Raw genomic sequence first — 25,824 nt, 5'->3', positions numbered from 1 at the left:
TATCGATGAACAATTCTAAAAACCCATAATATGGAAAATCATCCCCCATTTTCACAAAGTAGTCACTCAACATCTTGCAGTAAGGTTTCATCTTGATTGTATCCATAGTACGACCTATCCTTTTTGTTTCAACTATGTCTCACTTCGTTTTCTAATATTGAGCCTAATCTTTTCTAGTAGGTTTATATCTGAGCCTGAAAGTGTTAATGATGTTGTTGTTGTCATCTCATCATAAATTAATATTTATACTCTCCTTAGCTTGTGTGCAAGTGAGGGATTGAACCCAAGAAAAAGGGGAGATGTTACCAAGTTAGCAAGAAATAAAGTTAATTTAAGTTATAGTTCAAAACTATTTTTGTATTTTTGTGAAACAAAAATGGAGAGTAAAATGTTGTTGGAAATTAAAACAATAGAAGAAGAAATTATACTAAGTAAACAAAAGATAAAACGTCTATTAGTAATTAGAGTAACTTAGGATTAACACATAAATTGTATTTGAGTTTATCCTTCTTTGCATTCAACCACAAGGGCTTGCTGTGAGCTTTTTGAGTTGGAAGATATGGCATGAAACTTTTTAGAGAAAATATTGTATTTAGGACTCCTTTACTCACTAATGTGTGAAGTCCCTACCACCAAATATCTAATTTAAGTATGTTCTATCTTGATTTTATCTAAGTATAAAACATCTATTAAATATATAAGATGTAAAGATTGAACTAAAGCTTTGATCCATTAGAGTTGGATAAAACCTAGAAGTGAATCCTTTAAATATTATAAAGAACATGGAAGGTTAAAAAAGTAACACAGAATTAAAGTTAGCTCCTAGGCTTCCTCCTCTCACTAAAGGTGGGAATTTAGCCTATGATCATGACAATGATACAAAAAAAAGTAAAAAGAACAACACTTGTATTCATGATAACTAAGATACTCTATTTATTTGGAAAATTATAGAAGTTGCTAAATTAAAACCTAACTAGAAAATGAAAATTATAGAAAAAATACCAAGGGCATTAGGAGATAAGAAGAGAAGGGACAAGAGCCCAATGACCATTTCCTAATTGAGAAAATGATATATTTGTAGACTTGAGGTATTCTTGAATGATCAAAATATAGTGGTCATCACTCTTGCATATAATCTCACGTGTGAAACAAATAAGAGAAATTTTAGGGCGATCCAATCAAGATGGACTGCACCACATTGAGGATTGACTGCGTCGCATTACTTTAGAGACCTTTAGATATCAATTTTTGATTGGTAGCTTGATCTGACTTTCTGATTGCATTGAACTCTTGCTTAAGTGATGTGGTGTCTATTTGGATGAGTTGATCATTGACCTGTATAGTAAACATATGCGATCAATTTTTTGATATTTATAATTATTTTGTGCAATTAAGCCTAATTAACATGGTATAACATGAAATGTGATAATTTAAGGTTTAACATACTTATTTATCTAATCTAGTGAAATAAGGACAAAAATCAAGATAAATGCCTGGGAAAAGTGCAAATAAATCAGTATTTTAAGACACTGATTAGCCAACAAATTCTTTGATAACTAGTGCAGCTCTGATTCCTTGCTATGTACAACTTAGACCCATTCCAGGAAGAAAGCGTATGTTTATGAACATATTGGCTACAAATCAATTGAAAGTATTTCCCATAGAAAAATATTCTTTTCTAGGTTCATCTCATTGAATCGAGTAGATCTTTACAAATTCAAACCTACGAAGTTGTATTCCTTGTGCTCTAGTTGGATTTCATAATGGGGGTTACTTTTAGTTTTTGACCCATTTAAGACTCTCAAAATTTTAGTGCCTCCAGGAAGAGCGATTACAAGATCATCATTGATGAATTTAACCTTTTGGTGCAATGTAGATGAAACAACATTGCTCTGATGCATCAATGGTTTTCCTAACATTAAATTGAATGAAGACTATATATCAAGAATTTGGAATTCTACAAGAAAATCAGTTATTCTTATAGATATCCAAAGATGTAGAACTCCCAATATGTTCCTTTTAGAATTGTCATAGTCACTGACACCTTGATTGGTCAATTGTAAGTCTCCTGATTTAAACCTAAGTTGATAGTAATTTCCAAAGGACAAACATTGAGCGCACTTCCATTGTCAATCAATACTAGATGAAATATCACCCCATTATAATTGACTATGATGTGCAATAACTTTGTATGGTTTACCGCTTCTTTAAGGAAATTAGAATCGAAAAAGGATAAAATGTTATCATCATAGGTTGCCCTTAGTATGCTTGTCAAATGATCTGGAGAAGTGTCTAGAGAGACTTGAACTTTATTCAGTGTTTTGAGGATTGCTTCCCTATAAGCAGTAAAAGTCATGAGTAGACCCCATATAGTGATGTTAGCATTTAATTCTTCAGTTGCTTAATTACTACATCATCTTCTTCAATAGCCTTTTTTATGAGATTTGACTTTTCTTCCCTGGCCAAGGCTGCGGGACTGTCAACACTAAGTTCGGGTGGTTTGAAAAATCTTTCCATTCGAATCATATATTTGATTTTTTCATAGTAGAGGGAAAAATATTCACCTTCATTAGTTAACATATAAGTATCATCGTCTCTTAAAGGAACAAACTCCTTTGGATCCATTTGGGCTAGTAGGTAGTTGGTGAATGTGAGATTATCATAATGAAGTAGAGATAAATAGTTCGTTTCTGAGGATAAATCGAATGGTTCGAGATCAGTGGAGAACAATTATGTTGGTAAAAATAGGTCCAACGAGAGGGTAGGTAGGTTGTTTGGATGAAATTAGATTGATAAGGATTGGTTCGAAAGGTTGTTGAGTGGTGGATTTAGTGATTAGGAAGATTGAAATGTTAGCAAAGTGTTTGTAGTAACATTTGGTGGATAGCAGTAAAGACAATAACTTTTTTCATATTGATGAGGTCTTGAATATTGTGACGAAGGACAATACAATGGTCAGTATGATGATCAGGATTTTGGTAGAATTCACAAAATAGGTTAAGGTTGTGAGAAGGCATAAGAGGGATTGGTCAAGGCTAAGGTTGGAGAAGGGCAATGAGTCCCTTTTTCAGCAACTTTTAGAATGTTATTCTAAGGGTCATCCTGAGGCTAGTGACTTGTCGATTGGATCTTGGTCTATTAGGGCGAGTTGACTTGAAGGTGTAGGTTAAGCAAGAACAATGGGGGTGGCAAATGTGTTGACTGGATGGAGTTTATTGGTACTGTGTTTGGGGTTGACAAATGGCCTTTTCCCTTTGTTATTTGAGGAGTTGACAAGGATCCTAGAGGTAAAGACATCACCAAATTGACTTTCAGCTCATAGTAAGGACTTAAACATGGGGAGATGAACCACGAGATGCTGGGCATAGCCTTGAGTGGGATTCTTGAAAATAATGGCTACTTGTTCTATCTCCGAGGGCTTATCCCATTTTTGTGTAGCCTTAATTCTCCATCGGTTAATGAAGTCAATGAAAGTTTCCCCGTTCTTCTATTTTGTTGCTTCTAAATCTCTTTGAGAAGTCTCAATTTTGGTATTGTATTTGTATTAATGTTGAACAATTTTGACATGTCTTCCCATGTTCTGACGACAAATGGATCTTAAGACATTAGCTAACGTAGCACTGGCCTAGACAAAGTGTGCTAAAACTTTAGTGTCATTTGTCATTACTGAGTACCAGAACGCGCATGTTGCTTAGATAAACTTTCAAGTGGTTGCATATCCTATGCTATTGAATTTCTCCTTGTCTAGCATTATGAACTGGTTAGACACTAGGACTTTATGAATAATATTTAGTGCTTTGATGCCTATTACGATTTCATCAATCCCTTTGATACTCTTAAGAGTTATTTCCAACTGAGTCATTCGGCTGGTTATCCTATGATTTTCAATAATAGGTTTTTCTTTGTTGCCAAGTTCAAATACTTATTGTGGTTGCTTGGTTATGTTGTTTTATGCTCTTTTACCCTTCAATTCAGTAGAGAGGGTTTCCATGGATTTTGAAGTGCATTCGAACACCTCAATCTTGTTTTTCATACTGCTGAAAGCGCCCTCGATCCGTGGGGTGCGCAGATCCGCTTTTGACCCTTGAGGTTTGGGAGTCGCCACCTAGTTATTGTGGTCTAGGAACCAAACTGACTCTAAAATGGATAAAAACTATTCTACTACAGAAAATCTGAATCCGGGGATCATGTTACGGGGTTGGAAGGTGTTAGGCACCAATCCCGCCCGGCCATTGCCGGTCTCTACTTATCCCAAATAAATCTACATCGCTAATGACAAACTTAGATAAAAAAATAAAAAAAAACTTACCTTCGATCTGCAAAAGTGTTATTCCCTTAGATCTGGCGAAAACGGCTCCTTTTATCGTATTCCTTACTTCGTTCTATCTCTGGATCTGATTTCTGATCTTCGAGGTAAGATATCTCCTTTTTGAATCTGGGTGCTTCGAATTTGTTGTGGATTTTTGGGATGTTTTTGAGAGATTTTTGGGTGTTTTTTAGGCTAAAATCGGAGTAGGGGTGTTAGGGAAGGAGTTGAGGCTCCAAAATTAGGGTTTTGGAGAGGTTGTGGAGGCTTCTTCACCTACTTTTTCTAGGGTTTTTTCTTTGATACGAAAATAGGGTGTAGAGGCTCCTATTTATAAAGTTTTTAGAAGAATTAGGGTTTGATTAGGGTTTCTTTTAGGGTTTCAATTAGGGTTTTGACTTTGTTTTTAGGATTTTAGGGTTTTGACTTATGAGATTGACTTGATTAGTTTAGATTAGGGTTTTGACTTTAGTCTTATGAGATCGACTTTATTAGTTTAGATTAGGGTTTTGATTTAAGGTTTTGACCTTATTCTTATGAGATTGACTTTAATACTTGACTCTAGTCTTACTTAATTGACTTTAATTTTGACTTTAGCCTTATTTGATTGACTTTAATATCTTGACTTTAGTCTTGCTTGATTGACTTTAAATTTTTGGAGAACCCCCCTCTATTATATCTTTGATTCTTTGGACCCCCAAATGGAGGGGTCCTTAAAGAAATATCTTGCGAACCATCAACAATTTTTCTTGAAAGCCTGATTGATCAATTTTTTGGTTTAAATTTTATAATTAATTTTATTAATGTTTCACTTTACATTATTTAATAATTTATTTATTAGTTTCGAAATTTTTAATTATTAAAATTGTGAAATTACCGTTTTGCCCTCGGAGAGGATTTTTTATGTTTTAAGTCATTTTTCTATGTTCTGGGATGTTTTGGAATCAGTTTCTCGTAACGAATTCAATGAAAAAGTTTATTTTTATCATTTATGAAATTTTTGTGTGAAATGATCGTGAATTTTATGAGGGGTATTTTCGTAATTTTATCAAATTTTGTGAAAATTGGTGAAATGATTTATTTGGTTTCAATTTGGTCATTTACTTGGGGTTTTTCAAGTTTGATCCTCAATAGTCCCTAGTGGAGTCGCCACTGAAAGCGCCCTCGATCCACGGGGTGCGCGGATCCGCTTTTGACCCTTGAGGTTTGGGAGTCGCCACCTAGTTATTGTGGTCTAGGAACCAAACTGACTCTAACATGGATAAAAAGAACTAATCTACCACAAAAAATCTGAATTCGAGGATCATGTTACGGGGTTGGAAGGTGTTAGGCACCAACCCCGCCCAGCCAAAGCCGGTCTCTACTAACTTCCCAAATATATCACATTGCTAAAAACCTAGATAAAAATAAAAAAAATTACATACCTTTCCGATGGCAAGGATTTTGTTCCCTCAGATCTGACAAAAAGAGCTCCTTGTACTATACTCCCTTACTTCGTTCTGTCTCCGGATTTGACTTCGGATCTCCTAGATCAAGGTATCTCCTTATTTTTGGATCTGAACTCTTCAAGTTTGTTACGGATTTGGGGGTGGTTTTGGAGGGATTTTAGGTATTTTCTAGACTAAAATTGAAGGAGGGATGTTAGGTAAGGAGTTGGGGCTCCAAAACTAAGGTTTATGGGGGGCTAGGGGAGCTTCTAGACCTACTTCTCTTAGGGTTTATGATTTGATACGAAAATAGGGTGTGAGGACCTCTATTTATAGATGTTTTTAGGGGTTGATTTGGATAGAGTTAGTGTTTAATTAGAGATCTTTTAATTAGAGTTGTGTTTTAGTTAGACTTATTTTAGGTAGAATTGTGTTTTAATTAGAATTGTTTTAGGTAGAATTGTTTTTAAGTTAGAACTCTATTAGATAGAGTTATTAATCAATTATAATTCTATTATGACTTTTGGTCTTATTTGATTGACTTTTAATGTTTTGACTTTAGTCTTAATTGATTGACTTTTAATATCTTGACTTTAGTCTTGCTTAATTGACTTTAATTTTGACTTCAGTCTCACTTGATTGACTTTAATACCTTGACTTCAGTCTTGCTTGATTTACTTTTAATTTTTGGAGAACCCCCCTCTAAAATATCTTTAATTCTTTGGACCCCCAAATAGAGGGGTCCTTAAAGAAATATCCCACGAACCCTCAACAATTTTACCCGAAAGTCTGATTGATCGATTTTTTAGGTTCAAAATTTTAAATTAATTTCATTAATGTTTTAATTTAATTATTTAATGTTTTATTTATTAATTTCAAAATTTTTAATTATGAAAATTGTGAAATTACCGTTTTGCCCCCGGAGAGGACTTTTCACGTTTCAAGTCGGTTTTTCGTGTGAAAGTGTGTGCACTGTGTGAAATTTATTAAAATCTGAGTAAAACAAAACTCGAGAAAATTTGAATGATATTTGAGACAAATCTGAGCAAAAGTTGGGAGAAAGTTAAATGTCCTACTCTACCTACTCTAGGTGAAAGAGTAATAAATTTATATTTTTTTGAGAGTCTTATTCTACATACTCAGAGTGAAAGAGTAATGTCCTAAATTTTTTTAGGAAGTTCTACTCTACCTACCCGGAGTGAAAGAGTAATGAACTATTTTTTTTTTTGGAAGTTCTACTCTACCTACTCGGAGTGAAAGAGTAATGAACTAAGCTTTTTAGAAGTCCTACTCTACCTGCCCAGGGTAAAAGAGTAATGAACTAATTTTTTTTTTGGAAAGTTCTACTCTACTCTACCTACTCGGAGTGAAAGAGTAATGAAAATTTTTTTTTTGGGAAGTTCTACTCTACCTACCCGGAGTGAAAGAGTAATGAAATTTTTTTTTTTGGGAAGTTCTACTCTACCTACCCGGAGTGAAAGAGTAATGAACTAAGCTTTTTAGAAGTCCTACTTTACCTGCCCAGGGTGAAAGAGTAATGAACTAATTTTTTTGGGAAGTTCTACTCTACCTACTCGGAGTGAAAGAGTAATGAACTAATTTTTTAGGAGTCCTACTCTACCTGGCCAAGGTAAAAGAGTAATGAACTAATTTTTTTTTTTGGAAAGTTCTACTCTACCTACTCGGAGTGAAAGAGTAATGAACCAAGCTTTTTAGAAGTCCTACTCTACCTACCCAGGGTGAAAGAGTAATGAACTAATTATTTTGGGAAGTTCTACTCTACCTACTCGGAGTGAAAGAGTAATGAACTAATTGTTTTGGGAATCCTACTCTACCTGCCCAGGGTGAAAGAGTAATGAATTAATTTTTTTTTTGGAAGTTCTACTCTACCTACTGAGAGTGAAAGAGTAATGAACTAATTTTTTTTGGAAGTTCTACTCTACCTACTCAAAGTGAAAGAGTATGAACTAATTTTTTCTGGGAAGTTCTACTCTACCTACTCGGAGTGAAAGAGTAATGAACTAATTTTTTTCTTTTTTAGGAAGTTCTATTCTACCTGCCCAGGGTGCAAGAATAATGAAATAAGCTTTGAGGGAACAAACGGGGGATTAACCTCGCATTTGACTTTTTTTTAATAAAAAGTTTGATTTTATGAAGGTCTGGTAAATATTTTAACTCTCTTTGAATCTGAGGAGTTTTCAAAATTACTATCAAGAGGGTAACCTTTAATGCAAAGTTAACCTTATCCTTTGGGGTTGAAATTGACCAGGCATCAGAACAAAAATGCTCCTAGTTTGACAAGGAACATTGCACTAGGGATAATTGAATATAATTTGAAAATAAAAGCCCCTAGTGTAAGGGGGGAAACTGTACTCTTTAGAAAAAAGGAAGTGCCCTTGTTATGAAAGTTTGAAATCCTTGATTACCGCAAGCGCAATAAAGGTTTAACTTTTAATTTTGACTTTTTATATTGAAGATTTTGAGTCAAGCTCAAAGACATTGGAACAAAATATTTCTTTCTGAAATTCATCATAGAATTTGTTCTTTCTCTCCGTCGGTTCGCTTAGGGACATGAAACTCTTCAGATCAATCATAGACGAGATACTTGTATCCACTGAGTCTATATTTGGTTTAAACTGGGTATTGAAACTTGATCATTCGGACTTCTGATATTTCGGCTCGGGCTACCTTTTCAGCTTCTCAACTCAACGGAGATTTTCTTTTATTTTTTGATAGCTCTAAGTTTTGCCTAGATTGCCTATTCAGTTTTTAATCTAGCAAGCATGCTCTAGCTTTTGCCTAGATCACCTTTTTAGGTTTTCGATCTAGCGAGCTTACAATTTTTTCTTTTTTCTTTGCTCTGATTGTTGCCAAGGGCGTCCTTTCAGATTTTCAACCTTGCGAGCTTATCTTAATTTTTGCCTAAGCCGCCCTTTTCGGGTTTTCAACTTAGCAGGCCTTTTCATTTTTTTATCGTTTTCCCGTCTGAACTTCTGGAGTTACTGTCTGATCATGCTTTGCTATCTTCCTTGACTTCTCGTATGGTACTTAGGAGGACTTTCATAGGTAGGCTTAGGACTGGGTATTAAAAGAAAGGAATCTTTTGGCTCAAAAACCCAAATGCCCCTTGTGTGGCATTTCCTTTTACATTATTTTCTTTTTCCTTGAATTTTCTTCCCCACTTTGACAATTTTTTTTTTTTGAATTTTTTCTTTCTAGATTTTTTCTTTGTCGGGGAATCTATTTTTTTTTTTATTTTTTTATTTTGATGTGGTCGGGCCTGAAGTAATTTCTCAGGTTGCCTACATACCCCAGAATTTTGGGATCAGACCAAAACGTAGTTCGAATTTTTCCCTCCCTTAAGTTAGGTGATTGGGCTGAGAAAGAAAAATGCATCATTTTTTTTAAAGACTGCAAAGGGCTGAGAAAGGAGATAATGAACTGGGTAGCAGGAAAATTGATTCAGCCAAAGATGGCCTCCTTAAATGTAGTACCATTTGATCTGGTCAAGGTTGGTTGACTCTGGTAATTTGATTCCATCATGATCTTGAAGTCTAACAGTTTTTCCAGATAATATTTTCTTGATGATTGAATCTCTACAATTGAGTTCAAACTTTCTATGATCGAAGAAGAGTACCCAAAATTTTTTTTGGGTAGTCTGATGCTTAGATCTTTGACTTATAAGTGATGAACTTTGACTTTCTTGTCAAACATGCGAGTGACTCCTCTCCATTGACAGACCCAATCTGTTTCTAACAATTAACTTCTATCAAGACCTTGAGATAAAGGATTTTCCCTTTTAACCGGTAAGATTGCTTCCATATCATACTAGAGTGACTCTAATAGAAGACTGTATTGAAGTGTAATATGTCCATAATGCGAATGGTAACTTCTCTGGCCAATCCTGGTGTGATATGTGATTGACACATTTTCACGATGATTGTCTTGAGATTTTTACTGACTGCTTCAACTATTCCATCGATTTTAAAATTCCAGCACTGATACATTTTATAATCCCTCCTTTGACTATGTTAGTCAATTCTGGTTTGTATTTGTGGTGTTCTCATAGGATGGGTATATATTTGATGTTGAACAACACTCCAAATTTAACTGACATATCCTCATAGGACCATGTAAGCAAGTCTTTTAAATTTTCTGAATAAATTCATCATCTCTTTGTGATCCTTTGGGGATAAGTTAGTTCCAATATGAATTTCTTGGGAATTATTTTTGTTCCGAGGTCAATGACCTTTGCTTTCTTGAGCCCGACTCTTATCTTCTTGCTTAAGAGAAAAATATATCCTTGAAGCCAGATTAGCAGTTAATTCGTTAATGCACTCGAGGTATTCAAAAATTTCCTTTATCCAATCAAATTCAGAAGGGGCAATAGACAACTCTATAGACTCGACGAACTAACTTGACTCAATATGAAAAAGTAGACTCAATCTAAGGAAGACATGACCTTGCTGGAAAAAAGGACTCGAGCTATCCCAAATGACTCATGAAAACTCAAGACAAGTACCCACAACGGGCTTGATTAGGACTAAGGACTGAGACATTGCTTATAACCGACAAGACTAAAGTACTATGATCTTCAGGGAATAACTGGACGATGTTAAGAAATTCTAAAGGATTGATTTGGCGTTAACGTTCGTTCCAACTGACTGGACTAATAACCCTAGCTAGACGGTGGACGATTGAGCTTAGGTACAATGATAACCCTTAAACCTCTTTGAAGGTGAATTTAACCAATTTTAGTGTCACCCCCTTGATAACATTTTAAATGAACCCTGAGATTTTATTGAATTTTGTGCACCAATCCATTAAACAATTCATCCGCTCAATGATTATTCAGAAGGAAATAATTTTATTACACTCTTGAAAATTATTGGAAATAATGTTTTCATTGAATAAAACTTTCACAAATCTGATTATTTTTTTGCAAGTCATTTTTTTTTTAGAAAAACATATTTTGATAATTTTACAAGATCCATGCAAAAAAAAAATAGGTTTTTGGTGAAAAACATATTTCAAAAATTTTTCATGCAAAAATAGATCTTTTGTAAATCATTTTTCCTTCATTTTCTTTTCTTTCGGAAAACATTTTCTTTTGAAAAATATTTTTTCTCTGAAAAATAGTTTGTTATTTGGAAAGCATTTTCTCTTGAAAAATCTTGTTCTTATGGAAAACACTTTTTCTGAAAAATATATATATATTTTTTAGAGAACATTTCTTCTAGAAAATACTTTCCTTTTGTAAACCATTTCTCTTCTTTAAAAATAGGTTGAAACCCGAATTTAGAAAAGAATTTGATTTCCATTTTGATCTAAATGGCCCGACCCATCATGATTATTGGATCGAGATGGACTGGGTTATTATAAATTATTGCAAAAAATTGATTCTTTATTGGGTCGGTGCACCCATTTTAATTTTCAGAAAGAAAATTTTTTATCCTTGAGGACAACCATACATTCTTGATCTCATCATTCACATCACTCACACACATTCATCAATCACATGCATTCATTCAATAAACAACCCGGGAACACCCACGATAAGTTCGAGTCGTGACCTACTGGGAAGGTTTCTAGACTCTAAGCTTACTACGTGCAATGCATTTTTATCTGGCCACCCTTGCCCAAGCACACCTATATACCTTTCGATACGTGGTGACTTGGTTTGATATACCGTATAGGTGATAATCTAAAACCTCAATTCACTTCTCTAAAGCCAAAAACAGCCAGTTTGATCTCCAGTTGAGAGGTGGCGCACAATGCTGAGTAAGGGCCCACTTAAATACCTCTCGTCTAGAATAGATGTAGTCTATCCCCCTCGTACAATAAGGTACAGCGGGGCAAGATCTTTCTTAGGCACCGGTTTTGACCAAGAAGTGCAATTGATATACTTAGACTATCTTTTATACCTACGGGTACGAGTCAAGAGTTGTAGCTTTCATAAATGGTTTGGCATCCCACGAGGGGACCGACCACGTACTAGTACTACGTTGGCAATCGGGACATGTGACTGTGTGGCTTACAATAGGTCAAAGGCTCAGGTCGCTCCAGCCTGGGTGCATCAACATACTTCTCAGAATCACCTGATCAGATGGTATTCATGCCCCCAGTTTGATATACCCTAAGGTACGTGACTAGAGTTGTGGGTTTCATGAATGACGTCGCATGTCCGAAGAGACCGGGCCATGCACTAGTGCCACGTTGGCTAAATGGGACGTGTAAGTGAGTAAAACAGTAAACGTGCATGTGGTGTGTGCAAAACAGGTTGGGGTGTGCCCGGGACCTTTTTCAATCAAATGGGCCCATGGATCCAATCAAACCAATCATACATTTAATCAAAACCAAAATCATTCAAATCATATGAATATTCAATTAAGATCACATTATTCCCATCACATAAGCACATTAACATTACGATCAACATCAATCATGTATTTCAAGCAAGATCATGGTAAATTAATCAATAAATATGGCATATGATAATGATCAAACAAACATTGCAATAGGCATAATTTTTATAATTTTTAAGGTCTAATCAATGATAACTTTTGGGTGATCCAAAATAAATCGAGATTCCAATAAGTGTTACATTGATGATAGAATGACAATGGTTGAGATGAGCTCACTCTCAAGAATATTAATTGTGCCAACATTAGATAAATTAAGATTTTCTGTGAATTAGGAAAATACAATCCAAACTTGCATCAATGATATCTAAGGCTCCCGATAACGAAATCGAGTGAACTCAAGTTCTAAATTAATCTACTCGATGAGATCTACATTTTATTAACAGGTGTCCAAACTTAGTTCTCACCAGAATGTTCCGTAAAAACGTTTTAACGTTGCTGTCCCAACTTTCATTCAGAAATAATTCCAGATTTACAGATTGAACTTGCATCGATGATATCTAAGGCTTGCGATAACGAAATTGAGTGAACTCAGATTCCAAATTAATCTACTCGACAAGATCTATGTTTTATTAACAAGCTCCCAGACTTAATTCTCACTAGAATATTCTCTAAAAAAGTTTTAACATTGCTGTCCCAACTTTCATTCAGAAATAATTCCAGATTTACAGATTGAACTTGCATCAATGATATCTAAGGCTTCCGATAACGAAATTGAGTGAACTCAGATTCTAAATTAATTTACTTGACGAGATCTATGTTTTATTAACAGGCTCCCAGACTTAATTCTCACTAGAATATTCTATAAAAATGTTTTAATATTTCTGTCCAACCTTCATCATTCTATCATTTTCACAGGTCAATTTGAATCTTTCATTATTTAGGGGTCATCAAAAAGTGATCCTTAATTGGAAAAAAAATGCAATACCCAAAATCATCTACAATCAAGACAAAAAATAAATAAACAGAAAAAATAAATAAAATAAATCCAACTAAATAATAAAAAAAATCTAGGTCATTTGGCAATGCTCCCATACTTGGGGTTTTTCAAGTTTGATCCTCAATAGTCCCCAGTGGAGTCGCCACTGAAAGTGCCCTCGATCCGCGGGGTGCGCGGATCCGCTTTTAACCCTTGAGGTTTGGGAGTCGCCATCTAGATATTGTGGTCTAGGAACCAAATTGACTCTAACATGGATAAAAAGAACTAATCTACCACAAAAAATCTGAATTCGATGATCATGCTACGGGGTTGGAAGGTGTTAGGCACCAACCCCGCCCAGCCAAAGCCGGTCTCTACTAACTTCACAAATATATCACATTACTAAAAACCTAGATAAAAATAAAAAAAATTACATACCTTTCCGATGGCAAGGATTTTGTTCCCTCAGATCTGACAAAAAGAGCTCCTTGTACTATACTCCCTTGCTTCGTTCTGTCTCCGGATTTGACTTCGGATCTCCTAGATCAAGGTATCTCCTTATTTTTGGATCTGAACTCTTCAAGTTTGTTACGGATTTGGGGGTGGTTTTGGAGGGATTTTAGGTATTTTCTAGACTAAAATTGAAGGAGGGATGTTAGGTAAGGAGTTGGGGCTCCAAAACTAAGGTTTATGGGGGGCTAGGGGAGCTTCTAGACCTACTTCTCTTAGGGTTTATGATTTGATACGAAAATAGGGTGTGAGGACCTCTATTTATAGATGTTTTTAGGGGTTGATTTGGATAGAGTTAATGTTTAATTAGAGATCTTTTAATTAGAGTTGTGTTTTAGTTATACTTATTTTAGGTAGAATTGTGTTTTAATTAGAATTGTTTTAGGTAGAATTGTTTTTAAGTTAGAACTCTATTAGATAGAGTTATTAATCAATTATAATTCTATTATGACTTTTGGCCTTATTTGATTGACTTTTAATGTTTTGACTTTAGTCTTAATTGATTGACTTTTAATATCTTGACTTTAGTCTTGCTTAATTGACTTTAATTTTGACTTCAGTCTCACTTGATTGACTTTAATACCTTGACTTCAGTCTTGCTTGATTTACTTTTAATTTTTGGAGAACCCCCCTCTAAAATATCTTTAATTCTTTGGACCCCCAAAAGGAGGGGTCCTTAAAGAAATATTCCACGAACCCTCAACAATTTTACCCGAAAGTCTGATTGATCGATTTTTAGGTTCAAAATTTTAAATTAATTTCATTAATGTTTTAATTTAATTATTTAATGTTTTATTTATTAATTTCAAATTTTTTAATTATGAAAATTGTGAAATTACCGTTTTGCCCCCGGAGAGGACTTTTCATGTTTCAAGTCGGTTTTTCGTAAGGAATTCAATGAGAATGTTGGTTTGTGTCATTTATGAAAATTTTTATGTGAAATATTTGTGAACTTTATGAGGGGCATTTTTGTAATTTTGCCAAATTCTGTTAAAATTGGTGAAATGATTTATTTGGTTCCAATTTGTTATTTTATGTGTTCGAGAGAGTTTTCCTAAGCGTAACGTAGGCTCTAGGGTTGTTTTGAGGTTAGGGGTATTTTGGTAATTTGATAATTTTTTAGTGATTTTTATCGTGAAGTTTCTTTTTGATCTGCAAGATGATGATTTCTATGTTTCTAGGGTCGTATTTTCCTAGCGTAGCGTGGTTTCTAAGGTTTTGTCAATTCGAGATACCTCATCCGGATTTCTGAAACATATCTGGTAAAAAAATAAAGTAATGGAATACACATCCATCATTGGGAATCATTGCAATCGGATTGACGAGTTGATTAATCAGGCGAGTGCAAAAATGGGGTGTCTACAAATTCTCACTAGAATATTCTGTAAAAAGATTTTAACATTGCTGTCCCAACTTTCATTCAGAAATAATTCCAGATTTACAGATTGAACTTGCATCAATGATATCTAAGGCTTCCGATAACGAAATTGAGTGAACTCAGATTCTAAATTAATCTACTCGACGAGATCTATGTTTAACAGGCTCCCAGACTTAATTCTCACTAGAATATTCTCTAAAAATGTTTTAATATTTCTGTCCAACCTTCATCATTCCATCATTTTCATAGGTCAATTTGAATCTTTCATTATTTAGTGGTCATCAAAAAGTGATCCTTAATTGAAGAAAAAAAATGCAATACCCAAAATCATCTACAATCAAGATAAAAAATAAATAAACAGAAAAAATAAATAAAATAAATCCAACTAAATAATAAAAAAAAACTAGGTCATCTTGGCAATGCTCCCATACTTGGGGTTTTTCAAGTTTGATCCTCAATAGTCCCCAGCGGAGTCGCCACTGAAAGCGTCCTTGATCCGCGGGGTGCGTAGATCCGCTTTTGACCCTTGAGGTTTGGGAGTCGCCACCTAGTTATTATGGTCTAGGAACCAAACTGACTCTAAAACGGATAATGAACTAATCTACTATAGAAAATCTGAATCCGGGGATCATGTTACGGGGTTGGAAGGTGTTAGGCACCAACCCCGCCCAGCCATTACCGGTCTCTACTTATCCCAAATAAATCTACATCGCTAATGACAAACCTAGATTAAAAAATAATGAAAAATCTTACCTTCGATCTGCAAAAGTGATATTCCCTCAGATCTGGTGAAAACGGCTCCTTGTACAGTATTCCTCACTTCATTCTATCTCCGGATCTGATTTCTGATCTCCGAGGTAAGGTATCTCCTTCTTGAATCTGGGTGCTTCGAATTTGTTGTAGATTTTTGGGATGTTTTTGAGAGGTTTTTGGGTGTTTTTTAGGCTAAAATCGGAGTAGGGGTGTTAGGGAAGGAGTTGGGGCTCCAAAATTAGGGTTTTGGGGAGGTTGTGGAGGCTTCTTCACCTACTTTTTCTAGGGTTTTTTCTATGATACGAAAATAAGGTGTGGAGGCTCCCATTTATAAAGTTTTTAGAAGCATTAGGGTTTGATTAGGGTTTCTTTTAGGGTTTCAACTAGGGTTTTGACTTAGTCTTTAGGGTTTTAATTTAGGGTTTTGACTTTAGTCTTATGAGATTGATTTGATTAGTTTAGATTAGGGTTTTGATTTAGGGTTTTGACCTTGGTCTTATGAGATTGACTTGATTAGATTAGGGTTTCGATTTAGGGTTTTGACCTTAGTCTTATGAGATTGACTCGATTAGTTTAGATTAGGGTTTTGATTTAGGGTTTTTACTTTAGTCTTATGAGTTTGACTTTAATACTTGACTCTAGTCTTACTTAATTGACTTTAATTTTGACTTTGGTCTTATTTGATTGACTTTAGTATCTTGACTTTAGTTTTGCTTGGTTGACTTTAAATTTTTGGAGAACCCCCCTCTATTATATCTTTGATTCTTTGGACCCCCAAATGGAGGGGTCCTTAAAGAAATATCTTGCGAACCATCAACAATTTTTCTTGAAAGCCTGATTGATCAATTTTTTGGTTTAAATTTTATAATTAATTTTATTAATGTTTCACTTTACATTATTTAATGATTTATTTATTAATTTCAAAATTTTTAATTACTAAAATTGTGAAATTACCATTTTGCCCTCGGAGAGGATTTTTTACGTTTTAAGTCGTTTTTCAATGTTCCAGGATGTTTTGGAATCATTTTTTCGTAAGGAATTCAATGGGAATGTTGATTTTTGTCACTTATGAAGTTTTTTTTGTATGAAATGGTCGTGAACTTTATGAGGGGTATTTTAGTAATTTTGTCAAATTTTGTGAAAATTGGTGAAGTGATTACTTGGTTTCGATTTGTTGTTTTATGTGTTTGAGTGGGTTTTCCTAAGCGTAATGCAAGCTCTAGGGCTGTTTTGATGTTAGGGGTATTTTGGTAATTTAATCAATTTTAGTGATTTTTATCGTGAAGCTTCTTTTTGGTTTGCAAGATGATGATTTCTATGTTTCTGGGGTCATATTTTCCTAGCGTAGCGTGGTTTATAAGTTTTATCAGTTCGAGATACCTCATCCGGATTTCTGAAACATATCTGGTAACAAAATAAAGCATTGGAATAGACATCCATCATTGGGAACCTTTGCGATCGGGATGACGACTTGATTAATCAGGCGGATGCAAAAATGGGGTGTCTACAACTGCTTATTATTTCCTCTATTAATAACTCCTTTCAAGATTCTCTGATTCAAATCTAGATACATTGAGGGAACATTAAGGAGTTCTTGGTTAATCTCGTTCCCATAACAAGGAAGAGAATCGGGGATCCAACTTCGCAATACGGCAAGGTGATCGATTCTAGATTAGATTTGAGATTTTTTTAATATAATTTCTAAGTTTGAAAAACATTAACATAGTAATATCTTAATCAAATTTGAATCAAAATTACAAACCTAATTGAAAAGTTTGCAAATTGAAAGATTACAATGAAAAATTAGAATCAATGAAAAAATGATAAATCAATCATGGAAATTAACTTTAATAAATGAAATAAAATCATAGATAAATAAATTGAGATCTAAAATATAAATTTACAGTTAAATTTAAAATGGAGAAGAGAAGAATGAGAATAGAGATCATGAAATTAAAATAAATCAAAATAAGAATCTTTTACCAATTTGAATAGATTTCTTCTTCATTTTCATTGATGAGTAGAATATTTTAATTTTATAAGATTATCCTCCATCATTTCTCAAGAATTCTTCTCAGATTTGGAGAGAGATCTGAGTTCACTTCTCTTTTTTCCTTTTGTTTTTTTATATAATAATAATGGATCTATCTTCCTTATTTATTTTCTTTTTCCTTTATTTATAGAGTTGGAGGTTTACAAAATTCAGTTTCAAATCCGAATTGAACAAACCTAAACCAACTGTCTTCATAACCGATTTCTCTCTTGTTTTCTGTGCATATAAGCTCAAAATCATTGTTTTGCTAAAATCACTATATAAATAGCACTGTGAACGCACTAAAATTTATATGTAGAGGTTTTATTGTTATATGATTTTCTTTGATTATTGGAATCTTCATCTTCTCTAGTGGTCATTTTGTTTTTCTAATTCTTGACTTTTTAATCTTTGACAATCTCCATCCCTTATCATCTTGGGCTTCATAAGCTCTTGATCAACAGATCAACACTGAATTCTCAATTAGATATTATTTAATTGTAGGTGTGCCCATTTTTGAGTACAACAATAAAGTCCCATTGATACTTGCCTGCCAAAATAAGTCAAAGGCGAGCATCACATTGAATCAAACAAAAGGAACAAACTCAACGGGTAAGAAGCCTCAACAAAAAGAAACATGTGAAATACTTATAAGCACATTAAGAAAAATCGTGAAATAAAATATTAAAGGACAACAATCAAAAGAAGCATAATAACTTCATTCGTGGAGCCACTCATAAAAAAAGAGGATTTCTTACTGTCTAACCAATAGGTGATGGATTTGAGAAAAAGAATCTAGAAAGACGAAGATCAGATAATCACCTTCAACTATTTGCGTGTGAATCGACAATATAACATGTATGAACACCAAAAATGAACCAATAAGTCAATACATTTGTTCCACTTTATCCTCATATGTACTTTTAACAATGTACCCTTTTAGCTTTGTCTAATTGTGCTTGAAGTCCGTACGATTGCGATAATGAATATTTGAGGAGAGAGAAATCAACAACAATTTTAATATCTTAGAAATCCATTATATATCTCGATGAGTTCTTATTTATGATTTAGTTTGGTCACCTAGAAATAATTTTTTTTAAGAAAATGATTCTTAAAAATGCGAGAACACCATTAGGTTCGTATAAAAAAATTATCTAAAAACGATTATAAATTTGTAAAAAATGGAACCTGGGACATAGACTTTTTAAATAAAATAAAATAAATTTGAAAATGACATTTACGTCTCGAGGACACAATATATACTAAAGTTAGAGAAAATGTACAAAATGTTTCTCTAATCTCTTCTCCAAACTACAACCCTAGCTTCCATAAAACTTCAAATTTAGATCTAGAAATGTAGAGCGAGATCCAAGACTCGATGAAAGAGAAGAAATGTTTCTTCTCTTCGTGTGGATTTAGGAAAAATATGATTTTGTTGGAGAAGAAGAATGAAGAGTGAGCGAAGAAGGATATTGGGAGATGATCTCGGAACCATTGCATCGTAGAAAACGTTCAAATTTAGGATCTCTTCTTTTCTTCCCTTTAGTTGCTAAGTTTTTGTAGAAAATTATTTTGAACTATGATCTTGATTATGATTTTGATTTAGGGCTTTTTTCTTAAAATTTAATGCATCATTTGATAATTAAAAGTTGTAGATCTTGTTTTAAACAATAGAAATAAGGTAGAATCATAGTTTTTATGATTAAATTGTTGTAGGAACTAATTAAAAAAAAATTGGTAGAAGTTTGGGCAAAATCGAAGCAGTTTTGAAAGAAAAATTTGAAGATATTCATTTCTATCGGTGGCATCATGCCACCAAATTTTTTTTTCTGTCAGTGGCACCAACACCTACCATCGATGGTACAAACAACTAACGACAAAATATGATTCTGCCACCGATAAGACCAATTTTTCAGCATTCTTTTTTCCAACAACATATATAGTTTCAACACCTTATTTCCATTAAAAATATTTAAGTAAATGAAAAATTAGTTTCCCATTTATTTTAATTATTTTAATGAAAATAAGGGATTATCCTCAATTGGAAATAATGGGAATTTTAACGTATCAAAATATAATTTTTGGTTCCAACAACAAAACACAAATTACGACATTTTGTTAGATTTTTAAATCCCATTTTCTCATACCTCCCCTCAAATTAAGTTTCAAAAATTACATGATGTCAAATCTTTTAATAAAGACTTTTATCTCCAAAAATCGATTTTACGTTTGAAGAACTTTGAAAAATCGTATTTTTAACACTTAGCCAAACTTTCACAACTTTAACTATTTATGATTGTATTGCATTTTTTTTTAGTCTTTCTATTCAACCAAGGCCATCATATGGAATTGCTTGATACCTTAGGATCACAACTATTCTTTTAAAAAGAAATGTATATTTATAGTTATTTAAAATGATAGATGTTTTTCAATGGATGGATAAAGAGAACTCATATTCTCGATTGATTGATGGGATACCTTTAGATTTATGTCGTGGCTAAGTTACATTATGCTTAATAGATAGATAAATGGATTGGTATCTTGCGTTTCCATGACCACGTGAGATATGGTTAATGGACAGATGGATGTAACTAGAGGGCATTATCATACCTTTGTTTGTATTTTTGATAGAAAAAATTATATATATATAAATATACACACACAAATAAAACTACTTTTGTTTACCAAAACACGGCTGTAGAAAACTTAAAATGAGTAATTCGTTACTATATTTCCTGAAACCTCGGGTCAAATCTAGGATAACACTTGATGTCTTATTTTCTTTGGTAGTATGGGATACCTTAGAGAGTAATATAACTCGTTAAATCTGGGAATTTATTTTCTTTTTTTTGTGTGGAAATAATTGTATGTAAATGCGGTCTTTGTATATAGTAGAGATAGTCGAGATTCACATGTAGTACCTCTTGATTGGCTTAGACACGGGGAGTTCGCTCATGGGCTACTTAGTAATCACTAAGAGTTTGTAGTTGTCAAATGGTTGACCTTTCCATTAGTTGAAATTAGTATTGGGTTCTTGGTTAATGGCCAATCTAAGCTAGATAAATAGTTACCCAACTATGATATTGAAAGCGCCCTCGATCCGCGGGGTGCGCGGATCCACTTTTGACCCTTGAGGTTTGGAAGTCGCCACCTAGTTATTATGGTCTAGGAACCAAACTGACTCTAAAATGGATAAAAAACTAATCTACTACAGAAAAACTGAATCCAGGGATCACATTACGGGGTTGGAAGGTGTTAGGCACCAATCTCGCCCGGCCAATGTCGATCTCTACTTATCCCAAATAAGACTGCATTACTAATGACAAAACCTAGATAAAAATATAATAGAAATGTTACCTTCGATACGCAAAGGTTCTATTCCCTCAGATCTGGTGAAACTGCTCCTTGTACCGTACTCCTTGCTTCGTTCTGTCTCTGGATCTGATTTCTGGTCTCCGAGGTAAGGTATCTCCTTCTTGGATCTGGATTCTTCGAATTTATTATGGATTCTGGGGTATTTTTGAAAGGCTTTTAGGTGTTTTTTAGGCTAAAATCAAAGCATGGGTGTTAGGTAAGGAGTTGGGACTTCAAAATTAGGGTTTTGGAGAGGTTGTGGAGGCTTCTTTACCTACTTTTTCTAGGGTTTTTTTCTTTGATACGAAAATAGGGTGTAGAACCTCCTATTTATAAAGATTTTTAGAAGAATTAGGCTTTGATTAGGATTTCTTTTAGAGTTTTAATTAGGATTTTGACTTTGGTCTTATGAGATTGACTTAGTCTTTAGGATTTTAATTTAGGGTTTTGACTTTAGTCTTATGAAATTGACTTAATTAGTTTGGATTAGGATTTTAACTTTAGTCTTATGAGATTAACTTGATTAGTTTAGATTAGGGTTTTGACTTTAGTCTTATGAGATTGACTTTAATACTTTGACTTTAGTCTTTCTTTGTTGACTTTTAATATCTTGACTTTAATTTTTGGAGAACTCCCTTTTATTATATCTTTAATTCTTTGGACCCCCAAATGGAGGGGTCCTTGAATAAATATTCTGGCAACCATCAATAATTTTGCCTGAAAGGATTTTTTGGTTCAAAATTTTAAATTGATTTTATTAATGTTTCACTTTACATTATTTAATGGTTTATTTATTAATTTCAAAATTTTTAATTATTATAATTGTAAAATTACCATTTTGCCATCGGATAGATTTTTTACGTTTTAAGTCGTTTTTCAATGTTCCAAGACGTTTTGGAATCAGTTTTTCATAAGGAATTCAATGAGAATGTTGGTTTTTGTTATTTATGAAGTTTTTTGTATGAAATGGTCGTGAACTTTATGATGGGCACTTTCATAATTTTGTCGAATTTTGTGAAAATTGACGAAATGATTTATTTAGTTACGATTTGTTATTTTATGTGTTTGAATGAGTTTTCCTAAGCGTAACGTAGGCCCTAAAGATGTTTTAAGGTTAGGGGTATTTTGATAATTTGATCATTTTTAGTGATTTTTATCGTGAAGCTTCTTTTGGTCTGTAAGATGATGATTTCTATGTTTCTGGGGTCGTATTTTCCTAGCGTAACGTGGTTTCTAAGTTTTATCAGTTTGAGATACTTCATCCGGATTTCTGAAACATATCTGGTAATAAAATAAAGCATTGGAATAGACATCCATCATTGGCAACCGTTGCGATCGGGTTGACGAGTTGATTAATCAGGCGAGTGCAAAAATGTGATGTCTACAGATGCCCCTCTTTGGTAGAGGATTGAAGCAAACTAGATAGCAAATCTATTTTGGTAGATAGTACGATATCTGAATGCCAATGCTAGTAACAGTTCATTTTACAGCCTGATTTAGTAATTCGTCGGGGTGTTCGGATCCTTGAGGGTAAAACTCTCTCCTAAGTAAAAAGTTGTCAGGTCCTTAAACGCGAGCTCTCACTGACAGTGACAGATCCTTGAATTTTAGAAAATTCTCTTTGACTAACGAAACAACTGTACAAGTGTGTGCCCTGTGTGAAATTGAGTAAAATCTGAGTAAAACAAAACTCAAGAAAATTTGAATGAGATTTGAGACAAATCTGAGTAAAAGTTGGGAGAAAGTTGAATGTCCTACTCTACCTACTCTAGGTGAAAGAGTAACGAATTTATATTTTTTTTTAGAGTCTTACTCTACCTACTCGGAGTGAAAGAGTAATGCATTAATTAATTAATTTATTTATTTATTTGGAAAGTTCTACTTTACCTACTCGGAGTGAAAGAGTAATGAACTAAACTTTTTGAGAGTCCTACTCTACCTGCCCAGGGTAAAAGAGTAATGAACTAATTTGTTTTGGGAAGTTCTACTCTTCCTACTCGGAGTGAAAGAGTAATGAATTAATTTTTTTTTTGGGAAAGTTCTACTTTACCTACTCGGAGTGAAAGAGTAATGAACTAAATTTTTTGAGAGTCCTACTCTACCTGCCCAGGGTGAAAGAGTAATGAACTAATTTTTTTAGGAAGTTCTACTCTACCTACTCGGAGTGAAAGAGTAATGAACTAATTTTTTGGGAGTTCTACTCTACCTACTCGAAGTGAAAGAGTAATGAACTAATTTTCTATGAGTCCTACTCTACCAGTTCAGGGTGAAAGAGTATTGAACTAATTTTTTTTTGTTAGGAAGTTCTACTCTACCTACTCGGAGTGAAAGAGTAATGAACTAATCTTTTTGGGAGTCCTACTCTACCTATGCATGGTGAAAGAGTAATGAACTAAATTTTTTGGCAAACGAACGGGGGATTAACACCGCATTTGATTCTTTCTTCTGAAAGAAAACAAAAAGTTGGATTTTATGAAGGTCCGGTCAACATTTTAACTTGCTTTTGAACCTCAGGGGTTTTCAACAAATTGCTATCAAGAGGGTAACCTTTTAATTCAGAGTTTACCTTATACTTTGGGGTTGGAATTGACCAGGTTTCAAAATCAAAATGCCCCTAGTTTGACAGGGAATATTACACTGGGGATAATTGAACATAATTTGAAAACGAATGCCCCTAGTATAAGGGGGAAAACTATACTCTTTAGAAAAGGAAGTGCCCTTGTTATGAAAATTTGAAATCCTTGATTACCGCAAGCGCAATAAAGGTTTAACTTTTAATTTTGACTTTTTATATTGAAGATTTTGAGTCAGCCTCAAAGAAATTAGAACAAAATATTTCTTTCTGAAATTCATCATAGAATCTGTTCTTTCTCCCCGTCGGTTCGCTTAGGGACATGAAACTCTTCAGATCAATCATAGACGAGATACTTGCATCAACTGAGTCTATATTTGATTCAAACTGGGTATTGAAACTTGATCATTCAGACTTCTGATGTTTCGGCTCGGACTGTCTTTTCAGCTTCTCAACTCAACGGAGATTTTCTTTTATTTTTTCATTGCTCTAAGTTTTGCCTAGATTACCTTTTCAGGTTTTCAATCTAGCGAGCATGCTCTAGCTTCTGCCTAGATCACCTTTTTAGATTTTCAATCTAGCGAACTTACAATTTTTTTCTCTTTTGTTTGCTCTAATTGTTGCCAAGGTAGTCCTTTCAGATTTTCAACCTGGCGAGCTTGTCTTTATTTTTGTCTAAGCCACCCTTTTCGGGTTTTCAACTTAGCAGACTTTTTACTTTTTTTTTCATTCTAAACTTCTGGAGTTACTGTCTGATCAGCTTTACTACCTTCCTTAACTTTTTCGCACAGTACTTAGGAGGACTTTTATGGGTAGGCTTAGGACTAGGTATAAAAAAAGAGGAATCTTGAGGCTCAAAAACCCAAATACCCCTTGTGTGACATTTCCTTTTAAATTATTTTCCTTTTCCTTGAATTTTCTTCACCACTTTGACAATATTTATTTTTCTTTTGAATTTTTTCTTTTTAGATTTTTTTTTTGTCAAGGAATCTATTTTTTTATTTTGATGTGGTCAGGCCTGAAGTAACTTCTCAGGTTACCTACATACCTCAGAATTTTGGGATCAGGCCTAGTAACTATTCTGGTTTGTATATGTGGTGTTCTCACAAGATGGGTATATATTTCATGTTGAACAACACTCCAAATTTAACCGACATATCCTCTAGGACCACGTAAGCAAGTCTTTTGAATTTTCTGAATAAATTCATCATCTCTTTGTGCTCCTCTAGGGATAAGTTAGTTCCAATATGAATTTCTTGAGAATTATTTTTGTTCCGAGGTCAATGACCTTTGCTTCCTCGAGCAAGACATTTATCTTCTCATTCAAGAGGGGGTTCCTTATTAGAGGAATTTCTCCTTGAAGCCAGTTATTAGTTAATTCGTTAATGCACTCGCGGTATTCAAAAATTTTCTTTATTCAGTTAAATTTATATGGGGTGACTGACACCATTGTAGACTCGACAAACTAACTTGACTAGAACAAAATAAGAAATAAAAAAGACAGACTTGATTACTGAATTGATAGAAAGAACTGGACTCAAGACTCATAAACAACTAAAAACAATTACCCACAATGGGCTTGATTACAGACTGAGACTTGAGAAATTATTTCCACGCGATTGGACTGAGTCTTCTTTTTCAGATTCTTTGCATTCTTCAGACTTACTTCTTCTCTTTTGGCCAAGACTGCATTTGGTGGTGAAAACCTCATTAGGGACCATCACTCTGGTAAGAGGGGGGCTAGGAAGTTTATGATTGACTGATCGAATAAGAAAGATTGGGTCAAACGAGAGTTGAGTATTGGATACCATGTTCAAAGTCTGAGGAGGTTGGTAAATGGGTAGAAGGTTTGTAGTAACATTTGACTGCTCAAGGGCAAGGACAGTAATTTTTTTGGCATCAATGAGGTCTTGAACTGTATGACGAAGAGCGATGCAACGATCAATAAGATGACCGGGATTTTGGTGAAACTCATAAAATAGGTTGGGATTGTGAGAAGTGAGGAGTGGATTTGGTAAAGGTCGAGGTTGGAGAGGTGCAATGAGCCCTTTACTTAATAGTTTTTGAAAAATAATGCTCAAAGGCATACTAAGATTGGTGAATTTCCTACGTGATCGAGGTTGATTAGGGTTAACTTGATTACTAGGCAGG

The sequence above is a fragment of the Akebia trifoliata genome, chromosome 3, assembly GCF_017979445.1.
Source record: "Akebia trifoliata isolate Shusen 1 chromosome 3, ASM1797944v1, whole genome shotgun sequence".
Taxonomy (NCBI): domain Eukaryota; kingdom Viridiplantae; phylum Streptophyta; class Magnoliopsida; order Ranunculales; family Lardizabalaceae; genus Akebia; species Akebia trifoliata.
This window is presented reverse-complemented; position numbering follows the sequence as displayed.